The 13992-nt window shown below is 41.4% G+C and overlaps 1 long non-coding RNA gene across 1 annotated transcript in view; it reads left to right on the top strand.

Moving 5' to 3' along the window:
* The first annotated feature begins 3800 nt into the window (after positions 1-3800).
* The window catches only part of LOC123743390 (uncharacterized), a 37737-nt gene continuing 27545 nt past the window's right edge, over positions 3801-13992 (top strand). The window contains exon 1 of the long non-coding RNA XR_006770155.2: positions 3801-13951. This is a non-coding gene — a long non-coding RNA (uncharacterized LOC123743390). The remainder of the gene's footprint in view (positions 13952-13992) is intronic.

Below are 13992 nucleotides of genomic sequence, written 5' to 3'. Positions count from 1 at the left end.
TAGTGAGGGCCGAGAATCCACTCTCACATAGGTACGTGGTTGCAAAGGTCATCAGTGTCTTAACAGCTTGATTTGCCAAGGCAGGATACTCTGAGCTCAGCCCAATCCAGAAATATGGCAGTGGCTTCTGTTTAAATGACATTTTCACAAAACCGCTTGTTGCAATTTCGATGAGGCTCTCTTGTTCAGATATCGGTAAGTGGACTGGAGGCAGGGCATGAAAGGGATAAGGAATCCAGTTGTTTGTGTTGTATGTTTCGGGAAAGTCCTGTGCAATTGCGCACCCAACTCACTCAGGTGCTTCGCTATATCACATTTGACATTGTCCGTAAGCTTGAGTTCATTTGCACACACAAAAAATCATTCAATGATGGAAAGACCTGTTTGTTGTCCTTGTTAATGCAGACAGAAAAGAGCTCCAACTTCTTAATCATAGCCTCAATTTGGTCCCACACATTGAATATAGTTGTGGAGAGTCCCTGTACTCCTAGATTCAGATCATTCAGGTGAGAAAAAACATCACCCAGATAGGCCAGTCGTGTGAGAAACTCGTCATCATGCAAGTGGTCAGACAAGTGAAAAGTATGGTGAGTAAAGAAAACTTTAAGCTCGTCTCTCAATTAAAAAAAACGTGTCAATACTTTGCCCCTTGATAACCAGTGCACTTCTGTATGTTGTAAAAGCATTACATGGTCGCAGCCTATATTATTGCATAATGCAGAAAACACACGAGAGTTCAGGGGCCTTGCTTTAACAAAGTTAACCATTTTTACTGTAGTTTCCAAAATGTCTTTGAAGCTGTCAAACATTCCATTGGCAGCAAGAGCCTCTCGGTGGATGCTGCAGTGTACCAAAGTGGCGTCGGGAGCAACTGCTTGCACGCGCGTTACCACTCCACTATGTCTCCCTGTCATGGCTTTTGCGCCATTAGTACAGATACCAACACATCTTGACCACCAAAGTCCATTTGATGTCACAAAGCTGTCCAGTACTTAAAAAATATCCTCTCATGTTGTCCTGGTTTCCAGTGGGTTGCAGAGAGGATGTCTTCCTTATTTGAGCCCCTTTAAACGTAACGGACAAATACCAGGAGCTGTGCCACGTCTGTTGACTCATCCAGCTGTAACGCATAGAATATACTGGCTTATATGCGAAGCAGTAATTGTTTCAAAACATCTCCTGCCATGTCACTGGTGCGTTGTGGAAAGGTGTTGTTTGATGAAGGCATTGTCTGTATAGTTTTTTTGGCCTTTTTCCCCAGCATTGTCCCAGCCATAGCCATAGCAGCAGGAAGAATTAAGTCCTCCACAATAGTATGGGCTTGCCTGTTCTAGCCACTTGGTAGTTCACCATATAAGATGCTTCTAGCCCCTTCTTATTAACTGTTTCTACAGCTTGATTGGAGACCACCTGTGGTAGATTCAATGGATTGGACATGATTTGGAAAGGCACACACCTGTCTATATAAGGTCCCACAGCTGACAGTGCATTTCAGAGCAAAAACCAAGCCATGAGGTCGAAGGAATTGTCCATAGAGCTCAGACAGGATTGTGCCGAGGCACAGATCTGGGGAAGGGTACCAAAAAATGTCTGCAGCACTCAAGGTCACCAAGAACACAGTGGCCTCCATCACTCTTAAATGGGAGAACCTTCCAGCAGGACAACCATCTCTGCAGCACTCCACCAATCGGGCCTGTATGGTAGTGGCCAGACGGAAGTCACTCCTCAGTAAAAGGCACACGACAGACCACATGGAGTTTTCCAAAATGCACCTAAAGGACTGTCAGACCCTGAGAAACCAAGATTGAACTCTTTGGCCTGAATGCCAAGCGTATATTTGGAGAAAACCTGGCACCATCCCTACGGGGAAGCATGGTGGTGACAGCATGTTTTTCAGCAGCAGGGACTGGGAGACTAGTCAGGATCAAGGGAAAGATGAACGGAGCAAAGTACAGAGAAATCCTTGACAAAAACCTGCTCCAGAGCGCTCAGGACCTTAAACTGGGGCGAAGGTTCACCTTCCAACAGGACAACAACCCTAAGGTCACAGCCAAGACAACGCAGGAGTGGCTTCGGGACAAGTCTCTGAATGTCCTTGAGAGGCCCAGCCAGAGCCCGGACTTGAACCAGATCGAATATCTCTGTAGAGACCTGAAAATAGCTGTGCAGCGACACTCCCCCTCCAACCTGACAGAGCTTGAAAGGATCTGCAGAGAAATATTGGAGAAACTCCCCAAATACAGGTGTGCCAAGCTTTTAGCATCATACCCAAGTAGACTCGAGGCTGTAATCGCTGCCAAAGGTGCTTCAAGAAAGTACTGAGTAAAGGGTCTGAATACTTAAGTAAATTATATTTCTTTTTTATATATAATTTACATTTGCTAAAATTTCTAAAAACCTGTTTTTCTTTGTCATTGTGGGGTATTGTGTGTGGATTTATGAGGAACAAAAAATATTTAATCAATTTTAGAATAAGGCTGTAACGTAACAAAATTTGAAAAAAGTCAAGGGGTCTGAATATTTTCCGAATGCACTATCACAGTCAAATATACATGGATATATAGCATTTAGAAAACAAATACATATATATATATATACATATTTCAAATCTATTAACAAAAAATCTGAAAACAGTAATATTAAAGTTATATATAAGCAATCATTTCTGATGGAAAAACAAATGTGAAAAAATGTGGATATAGCGTTTTGGAAATAAACAATTAATAATGAATACATTGTCATCTCACCTCTTAGCTTTGGTGTCATGTCCCCCAGAGAGACTCATTTTAGAGGCAGGGCCCACCTCCTCTCTCTCCCCAGAGAGACTCATTTTAGAGCACTGACCCCTAAACAGAGATCCAACATGTTCGTTGTGGTTAACACAGTGACAACAATTCTTGAATTTCAATTGTTCTCTTTCATTAATTATATCTTTGAGAAATAAAACATTTACTAACAGACACATCCAAACAGTCTGGTGATTTAATGCAATCACATGAAGTTGTGACATCTCTTCTCCATGGTAACTGTCAATAACAATAATAATAATAACAAGTCACTGTTTGTTAAGGTAGTTATAGACAGTGCTGAAACACAAGGCCATGTCTCACACTTATTTTAATTAATTAAAAGTAGGCTTATTTATTGTCTTTCAATTGGTTCTTTTCTAAAAGTATCTGAGAATGTAGACAGAAGGGCTAAAATGGGCATGATTGATCTGAGGGGAAATCATTGATACATTCAGAAAGTTTTTTGTAACAAGTAAGAGATTTTATATCATGTAAAGTAGGCTAGGTTATAATGTATAATAGCGGTTTGTTAGTTAAATGCAGATGGAGGTCTATACCCTGGTTATAGCTACATATCATCGATGACCAACCTGTTCAGATCAGTTCACATAATGTTATAGGCATAACAGTAGTAGGACAGAGAATGTCGCCTAGGCCTGATATTTTTCAAAACATTTCCAACGGAGGCCATCAGGTCGGTATGTATGATAAGCAGTATTTATTTTTAGGTGAGGGAGCGCAACAAATATGTAAATGACGTTATCATTTCCTCAATCAAAGTTTGTCAGGACAGATGTAGCCTATTGAATAGCGTATCATTACAGGGCTCTCCAAACCTGTTCCTGGAGCGCTACGCTGTAGGGTTTCACTCCAACCCAGTGGCGGATTTAGGTGCAGGCGACATGGGCACCCGCCCAGGGCGGTATCTTGATGGGGGCGGCACAGGGCCCTCGCACCAAATATATATATATATATATATATATATATATATATATATATATATATATATATATATATATATATATAAAATAATAATAAATATTCGGAATGGTGACATTTGCGCGATCGGTTTTCTTTCGCTCACTTGCACATCACATCAATTATATCATGTCACCGTGTGGGACTGTGGGTCAATTAACCTTGTCGGAGTGGGCTCCCTGATTCTAGTTTGTGAGCTAGGCAGGCTACTGCCTGGGAAGGTCTCCCACTCAGAAGTGCGAGATGGGGAAGGGGGGTGGGGGTATGTTGACCTCAGGTCTCCCCAATGGAAGCCCGAGGTAGGGGGAGCGGGGGAATCTATCAAATAGCACAACTCTAACTTTGTACAGTACTAATGCAATTAGTTGTGCAATTTAGTTTGTGTGTGTCTTGTTTGAAGTGCAATAGTGTAATAATCAGGTTCTCTTTTTTCTAAGTGTGTTATTCTATTTGTGTGATATAGGATTTGTGCAATTTAGTTTTATTTGTCTTTGTTACTTCTTTTGATATTTATGAGACTCATTTTTGTATATATTTTTATATTTAAATAGCTTCAAATGTTATGATTATTTATTTGTGTTGTTCCAAATGTCTGAAGAAAAATTACAGTTAGTGCAGAATTGTTCTTTTTTTTGTTTGTTGGCGGGGGGCGGGTTCGCCCAGGGAGCCATACAAGCTAAAACCGCCACTGCTCCAACCCCAAATGTAACTAACCTGATTAATCTTATAAACGAATCATTTAAATCAGGTGCGCTAGTTTTGAGTTGTAATGAAAACCTACAGTTGCGTAGCGCTCCAGGAAAAGGATTGGAGAGTGCTGTTACAGAATATGCATAAAATGCATCCTACAATTGCAACGTCTGCCTATGCCCGCAAGAGAATGTAAAAAAAAGTTTAATATTTGTAATACCCTCAAACACCAAGTTAGGCATGACTCATTTCAAAACAGGCCATCATCACTGTCAATCATGAATGATAATTCTTCACATTTTACTGGTGAAATTGCATCTGCATGACAATTATTTGATTGATCTCAGTTACAACAGAATAGCCTACCCATTTAGATCTTCTTGAATGACTGTTTCGTGAAATAATTAAAGCAGATTGTGTTTACAAAGTATAAGTCTTTGTATTTTGTTTCAATCAAAGCATATATCCTGGCTAGTGGCTCTGTTGAGTTTTGGCGCATGAGAGTATTATTCAGCTTCAGCTAACCACCCTACAATCTTATTAGAAATTAGGTATCCGAGTTGTATCCGCCACGTTATAGACCTACAATGATATTATTATAGTCGGTTATGTTACGTAAAATACAAATGAATCGCTATGTGATCTTGCAAGACATTGATTCAGCTTTGATCTAACTTGAATAACGAGCACCATTGTGAGTAGTGATGATCTTCTATTTGTAATATTAATAATAATAAGTCATGAGTAGGACTATTAGGCATAGGCAATAGATCTTGATGAGTGTTATTTTAAACGATTGGAGCGCCATCCGTGGATCTAAAAGGACTGCGCTAAATAAACTTTGATTTGATTAGCTTGAACACATGTTTACAATATTCCTTATTGCAAAATAAAATAAAACACATAAGTTAACTATCTATTCATATAATTTATTTGCATAGATTTAAATCATTAAATCAATTGACCAAGTAGTGAACATAAGTCATTACGTAGAATTGCAGGAAATTCATTTTAAAACAGCCATAACAATCAAGCTTTTCTTGTGGTGCATTCACGCATTTCAATAAACTATAACCTAAATGCATTATTACCTCCAACTTGGCCTAATTCACATTTCCAATTTCCCACGCTGACATACAATAGCCAATTTAGGCTAAATATCCCAAGAAGGGCTACTACATCTTCTAGAGGGTCAGGCTCTTGGGCTTTGCGATGGCCACCCTGGTATGGGTGTCCTCGGCCCAACAGCGTCACTATAACCAAGTGGTCACATATCGGTCTGGGTTCCACTGCACAAGAGGGGGACGGTGGAGTTTTATAAACATCAAGGCAGACACAGTGATTTTTTTTTTTTTTTTTACTGCAATTGGCCAAAGTTGTCAAGCCTCCAAAAGGGCCTGGGCCTCTGCAGTGCACACACGTAGCCTACAGTTCTTTATCATTCTCGCCAACGCCAGAGAGAAGACAAGGAAGAAACAACCATCTATGCTGCAACATATTTATTTGGTTTGTCATTCTATCGTTTTTCATGGAATTTTGTGGTAATTAAATATCATTCAATTCGAATTGATACGATTTTCTTTTTCGTGTATTCTCAAATTTGAAGAAAATAGCTCCCTCGCGCTCCACCAGCACTACACACGTGATGATAAGTGATCATAGCTCAAACCTACTCTTGACTATTGAATGTCTGACGACGAACTAACTTTATACTAGTTTTTAGGTAGCCTCTATACTTACCAGAGTCTGCTTGTCTTTCAATACATTTATCAGACATCTAATGTTGCCGAGAAAGGTGCGCCACAGTTTCAACAGCCATTTTGTAACTGCGTTAGGCTACGAATTGACTTTCAATTTCATATCAGGAAATCATATACCCACAGACTTTCTGAACCCAGAGACGCAACCTCGCGAGTCTTCCAATAATAATGTTAAAGTGAAATGATTAAAAACGAACATCAGAAATGTCTTGAGTCAATTAGTATTCAACCCCTTTGTTATGGCAAGCCTAAATAAGCACAGGAGTAAAACAAATAAATTGCTTAACAAGTCACATAAGTTGCATGGACTCTGTGTGCAAGTGTTTAACATGGATGAATTAATGATTTTTGAATGACTACCTCATCTCTGTACCCCACACATACAATTATCTGTAAGGTCCCTCAGTCGAGCAGTGAATTTTAAACAGATTCAACCATAAAGACCAGGTAAGTTTTCCAATGCTTCACAAAGGGCACCTATTGGCAGATGGGTAAAAATATTTGTAAAAAACAGACATACTGTAGAATATCCCTTTGAGCATGGTGAAGTTACTAATTACACTTTGGATGGTGTATCAATACACCCAGTCAATACAAAGATACAGGCGTCCTTCCTAACTCAGTTGCCGGAGAGGAAGGAAACTGCTCAGGGATTTCAGTTGCATCTTTAAAACAGTTACAGAGTTTAACGGCTGTGATAGGAGAAAACAGAGGATGGATCAACAACATTGTTGTTAGGCCACAATACTAACCTATTTGACAGCAGGCCACAAATGTGCATGTGTCTGCTCAAACGGTCAGAAACAGACTCCATGAGGGTGGTATGAGGGCACGACGTCCACAGGTGGAGGTTGTGCTTACAGCCCAACACCGTGCAGGACGTTGGCATTTGCCAGACAACACCAAGATTGGCAAATTCGCCACTGGCGCCCTGTGCTCTTCACAGATGAAAGCAGGTTCACACTAAGCACGTGACAGACGTGACAGAGTCTGGAGACGCCGTGGAGAACGTTCTGCTGCCTGCAACATCCTCCAGCATGACCGGTTTGGCGGTGGGTCAGTCATGGTGTGGGGTGGCATTTCTTTGGGGGGCCACACAGCCCTCCATGTGCTCGCCAGAGGTAGCCTGACTACCATTAGGTACCGAGATGAGATCCTCAGACCCCTTGTGAGACCATATGCTGGTGCGGTTGGCCCTGGGTTCCTCCTAATGCAAGACAATGCTAGACCTCATGTGGCTGGAGTGTGTCAGCAGTTCCTGCAAGAGGAAGGCATTGATGCTATGGACTGGCCCGCCCGTTCCCCAGACCTGAATCCAATTGAGCACATCTGGAACATCATGTCTCGCTCCATCCACCAACGCCACGTTGCACCACAGACTGTCCAGGAGTTGGCGGATGCTTTAGTCCAGGTCTGGGAGGACATCCCTCAGGAGACCATCCACCACCTCATCAGGAGCATGCCCAGGCATTGTAGGGAGGTCATACAGGCACGTGTAGGCCACACACTACTGAGCCTTATTTTGACTTGTTTTAATAAGGACATTACATCAAAGTTGGATCAGCCTGTAGTGTGGTTTTCCACTTTAATTTTCCACTTTAATTTTGAGTGACTCCAAATCCAGACCTCCATGGGTTGATAAATTGGATTTCCATTGATTATTTTTGTGTGATTTTGTTGTCAGCACATTCAACTATGTAAAGAAAAAAGTATTTAATAAGATTATTTCTTTCATTCAGATCTAGGATGTGTTGTTTAAGTGTTCCCTTTATTTTTTTGAGCAGTATATTTACCAACACAGTAAGATTCTGAGACACAACCACTATACTATTGATCAGCCGAAAGGAACTCTTGGAGGGAACCCCCCATGTCTCAGGAGATATGTATTTTAGACAGTAAGTAAAACTGCCTTGGAGAATCTGTCCCAAAAATATGTAGATATCGATATAGATGGGGCAATGGAACATAGTGTTTAACATTATCCTACGTTTTATTTGCTTCAAGAATATATTGCACTTTATCCATTACAACAATATTCTGGTTTAATCACTATATTCTGATTGCTGTTCAGTGTTTTTAGAGCTTGATTTAGTTGATTTGTAAGGTAGAAGTGATGTACAGGTGTCACGTCCTGACCAGTATAGAGGATTATTTGTTATTGTAGTTTGGTCAGGACGTGGCAGAGGGTAGTTAGTTTATGTATTCCGGGGTTTTGGGTTTCTTTTCTATGTTTGTGTTTCTATGGGGTTTCTATCTGTTCTGTTTCTATGTTAGTTAATTGGGGTATGGACTCTCAATTAAAGGCAGGTGTTTTCTAGTTGCCTTTGATTGGGAGTCCTATATATATTAGGGTGTGTTTTGGTCTTGTTGTTTGTGGGTAGTTGTTTTAGCACTGCTATACGTGTGTAGCCTGCTATACTGTTCCTGTCGATCATTGTTTTCTTGTTTTGTTCGTGGTGTTCATACTATAATAAATTATGATGAGCACGCAATCCGCTGCATATTGGTCCACTTTTTCCGACAGCGATTTCAACATATCTTCTGACGAAGAGGATCGTGACAACAGGTCTGGTTCTGAATTGTGAAAAGGAAGCCACATCCCTACAAATAGTCTGTATAGTTTCTGACACTGATGCCAACTGAGGTTCCCAATGTGAGGGGTTTGAAAATAGTATATGAGGAAAATCTGTTTCATATTCTAAATTATCTTATAACTTCAATCTTCTATGATAGACGTGTAGATCCCGTCTGGAGCTCCCCTCAGTCATCCTGTTTAGGAGTTTGTATGAAAGTCAGTCCTCTTTTTAGAACCTCACTCTCGGCTTTGTTGAGCCCAATGAGACATTGCTGGTCTAGACCTCAAATCATTTGTGAAGTAGTATGGACAAATTGATGGAACAAGGTCACTAAACTGATAGGATAGATCCAAGAGCAGCCCTCTGTCATCTAGAGGGCGTTTCTCTGTACTGCTTGACAAATGGAGTCTCAATGGAGGCCCAGTGCAAGTGCTCAAAGTAAGGCCCAAACAATTGTTTGTCAGGCTGGGATCTATAAAGCAGTACGCTGTTCAATTAGATGCCAACTAATATTCATACAGGGACAATAGGTGGGGCACTCCTCCTCTGAGACACTTCCCAGGAGTCACCAGGACCAAGAATCCTAACACTTACTGCCGTGAAGTCTAATTACAGCAGGTGTTTCTGCCATCTAGTGGAAGACACTATTAAACCACTTTATTATCATGGTGGAGAGAAGGCTGAGTGAAACAGAAAGTAAAGTTGTTCTTTTGTACAGGATCCATTTTGAGATGACAGAGGAGAAAACACTATATGGAGAGAATTAAAAAATAAAATGAGTAGTTCTAAGTATTTCTGAACAGTAATATATTCTAAAGGACTGAGATATGAGTAATTACTGGTTAGTAGAACTGCTACTTGAGCTGAGATGCTGACAGACAGCAGTTTTCAAAGTGGAAACTAATCAGTAGGCCTAGCATTACATGTTACAAGGTAGGCTATTTAGATTGTCATTAAGGAGACACCTATTTTACAACCCTTTTTCCATTAAACATTAACGCTTTAGAAGTGATGCGCATCAAGAAATAAGGCCACCAAGCACAGGAAAACTACTTTAGGCGCTCTAGAGCGTATTAGATAAATTCGCTCATAGGTGGTTTAAAACCTCTATGGGCTAGGTGGGACGCTGGCGTTATGACTTTCCATATGGAAAAACCATATCATGTGAAGGTTTTAATGCATGCTCAGTTCTTGGGTGTCGGGAGTGGAAATTTGAAATTAAAGTTATGAAACTCCCACATGTGCTGCTGTTATGAGAAAAACTACACTCTGAAACTGACATTAAATGTGGAGAGTGATACGTCTGTTGGCCATTAAATAGCCTATTAATTTCTATGCCTACGTAGGCTACTGTAGCCAACCACTTTATATTATAAACATGTTAAACATGTTGAAATGATGGAGTCATTGAAAATCATTTTGTGCCACTTGTCTAGCCTACCTGGAGCTGGCAAATGGATGTAATAAATAGCCTATAACTTCAATTTATTGTTCTTGTAGGCTTGTGTTATTATACAATTATTAATGTTTAGTTAATTCAATTGGAAGTTATGAAGTGTGACCATGGTCACAGTTCTATCGCAAAAGCTGATCAGATATAAGAATGCATTAGATTGAAGGTAACAGTCAGTCATATTAGGCTACAGGTAATAAAACCCTGGCTGTTGTTGACAAGCATAGGCCTATTCAGTTCATATCTATATTATTAATATTTGATTTAGTTATTGAAATTACGACCCCCTTCTCAGTAGCCTATTCCAGCAGGCTACTGGGAAACAGAAGCACTTCTTACCTGAAAATTGTCTTGCTTTTCATGTTAAATAAATTCATCTGTCAATTTGAACTAAGCAAGCTGCTAAATTGTTCAGTTTACATCTGGCCTGATAAGATGTAGGCCTATCAGGCTAGTTTTTTGGGCTAGTTTTCATACCTTGTGGGTTTGAGTCTTTGGGCTAGAAAAAGTAATTGCATTAAATCACCTCACTGTTTGGATGTGTCTGTTAGTAAATGTTTTATTTCTAAGAGATAATAAATAAATGAGAACAAGTGACATTCAAGAGTTAGTTGTCACTGTGTTAACCACAGCCAACATGCTGGATATCTGTTTCGAGGTCAGTGCTCGAAAAATGAGTCTCTCTGGAGAGAGAGAGGAGAGGGTGGCACGTCCTGACCAGTATAAGGGTTATTTGTTATTGTAGTTTGGTCAGGACGTGGCAGAGGGTATTCTGTTTATGTGGTTCGGGGTGGTGTTTTATGTAGTAGGGTGTTTGATTTATTATTTCCGGGTTTTTGGGGTTATGTTCTAGGTTTGTATTTCTATGTGGTCTCTAGTCTTTTGTATTTCTTTGTCTAGTTTATTGGGGTTGGACTCTCAATTGGAGGCAGGTGTTTCTCGTTGTCTCTGATTGAGAGTCCTATATATGGGTATGTGTTTGGTTAAGTGTTTGTGCGAGATTGTTTCTTGTTTTGCATGTGTGAGCCTGACAAGACGGTTTTGTTATTTTGGTGTTCGCTTTAGTTAAAATAAATAACAAGGTGAGCATCCACATTCCTGCTGCGTTTTGGTCCTCTATTCCCGACGACAACCGTTACAGAGGGGGCCTGCTTCTGAAATGAGTATCTCTGTGGGACATGAAACCAAAGCTGAGAGGTATGATTTCAATATTGTTTAATTAATCATTTATATTAAAAATTTATATTCCAAAACAATATATAAAACAAGTTTCATGTTTCTGTTTTTTCATCAGAAATGATTGTTTATTACATTTGATATAACTGTCCTAGATTTTAGATGTGTATGAAAATGTGTTTTTTTCCCCCTGCAAAACGCTATATATGCATTGTTTAGCTGTAATGGAATGTTCTATCCTCTATATTTGACTGTGATTGTCACGTCCTGACCCTTGTAAGAGGTAATTTTCTATAGTAGAGTGGTCAGGGGGTGTTTTGGGAGGTTTTTCTATGTTGTCTATTTCTATGTTTAGTTCTAGTTTGTCTATTTCTGTTGGGGTTGTTTGGGTTGATCTCCAATTGGAGGCAGCTGATCCTCGTTACCTCTAATTGGAGGACATATTTAAGTTGATGTTTGTCCCACCTGTTTTTGTCGGTGATTAATCTTTTGAGTAGTGTGTTTTCCTCTCTGCGTCACGCTTTGTTGTTTTTTTGTGTTTCAAGTATTTAGTGTATTGCATTTAGTTTCACAGAATAAATCAATATGTGGAACTACGAACACGCTGCATTTTGGTCCGATCCTTTGAACAGCCATGACAGAATCACCCACCAAAAAAGGACCAAGCAGCATGCCCAGGAGGAGCAGGGATCCTTGGCCAGGGAAAGGAGAGAATGGAGGACGTCCTGGACATGGGTGGAGGTAATGGCAGGGGACAAGACCCTGCCATGGAAGCAGGTGGAGACAGCGAGGGAGGAACGGCGACATTACAAGGAGCTAGCCCAACGAAGGAAGCACGAGAGGCATCCCCCCCAAAAAATGTTTGGGGGTGCACACAGGAAGTTTGGCAGAGTCAGGGTAGAGACCTGAGCCAACTCCCCGTGCTTACCGTGGGGAGCGAGTGACGGGTCAAGCACCGTGTTATGCGGTGATGCGCACTGTCGTCAGGGCGCACTCACAGGCCGGTGCGATCTGTGCCCGTGCCCTGCATTAGTCGAGCTAGGTTGAGCATCCAGCCAGAACGGGTTGTGCCAGCTCTACACTCGAGATCTCCAGTGCGCCTCCACGGCCCAGTATATCCTGTGCCTGCCCCACGTACTCAGCCTCCAGTGCGCCTGCCCAGTCCGGGGTGTCATGTTCCTGCTCCCCGCACTCGCCCTGAGGTGCGTGTTACTAGTCTCGTGCCTCCTATGCCAGCCCCACGCATCAGGCCTCCAGTGCGCATCCCCAGTCCGGAGCCTCCAGCGACGCTCCTCAGTAAGGAACCTCAAGCGACACTCACCAGTCCAGAGCCTCCAGTGACACTCACCAGTACGGAGCCTCAAATGACGCTCCTCAGTCCGGAGCCTCCAGCGACGCTCCTCAGTGCGGAGCCTCCAGCGACGCTCCGCAGCACAGAGCTTCCGGTAATGATCTACAGTCCGATTCCTCTGATAATGATCCACAGGTCGGTGTTACAGAAGCAGAGGGATCTGCGGGCAGCATGGGGGTTACGCCCTGAGCCGGAGCCACCTCCGTTGCTGGAGGATCAGAGGAAGAGGAGGGTTCTGGGTGTAGCACATGAGCCGCCATAGACTTTTGTCACCCTCCCTTTGTGTTTTGTTTGTGTGCAGTCGGGGTCTGCACCTTTGGGGGGGGTACTGTCACGTCCTGACCCTTGTAAAAGGTCATTTTCTGTAGTAGAGTGGTCAGGGTGTGACAGGGGGTGTTTTGGGTGGTTTTTCTATGTTGTCTATTTCTATGTTTAGTTCTAGTTTGTCTATTTCTATGTTTGGGTTGATCTCCAATTGGAGGCAGCTGATCCTCGTTACCTCTAATTGGAGGTCATATTTAAGTTGATGTTTGTCCCACCTGTTTTTGTGGGTGATTAATCTTTTGAATAGTGTTTTCCTCTCTGCGTCACGGTTTGTTTTTTTGTGTTTCAAGTATTTAGTGTATTGCATTTAGTTTCACGGAATAAATAAATATGTGGAACTACGAACACGCTGCATTTTGGTCCGATCACTTGAACAGCCGTGATAGTGATATATGGTCTCATTTAGCTATCATAAGATGACTGCATTTACAGATGCCATCTTAATTTGACCCAGTTTCTCACAGCAGGGAAATAATCCTGCAGCAACAGGAAATGTGGATTATAATTAAGGGACATTCTTTTGTAGGGGTTGATACATTTTCATTAGGGCAAATCAAGTCTGACATTTTTAAGTGGAAATTACACCATTTAGAAGCCTTGTAGTGATATAATTTATTTAAACAATAAAATCTAATTTACCTACATTTATAAACAACTGAAATATAGAGTTTTGGAATGAAACTGTTCTTAAGTTTCCCCTTCTGAACTCAGAGTAGATGTGCGATTGAAGGTTTTTCTCTGTTTTGAAGTCCAATCAAGCAGGAGAGACCAGCCTCCCCTGTACCCAGCTGTGTGTCCATGAAGAGTGACCGGTCTATGGAACTTACTCCTATAGACCTTTCTACTGAACAAAGGTAAGAAGAACTCATGGCTCATGGTCAGTGAGTTAAACAAC

The sequence above is a fragment of the Salmo salar genome, chromosome 06 (assembly GCF_965601325.2).
Source record: "Salmo salar chromosome 06, fSalSal1, whole genome shotgun sequence".
Taxonomy (NCBI): Eukaryota; Metazoa; Chordata; class Actinopteri; order Salmoniformes; family Salmonidae; genus Salmo; species Salmo salar.
The sequence above is the reverse complement of the archived record's forward strand: the minus strand, read 5'-3'. Positions and strand labels throughout refer to the sequence as shown.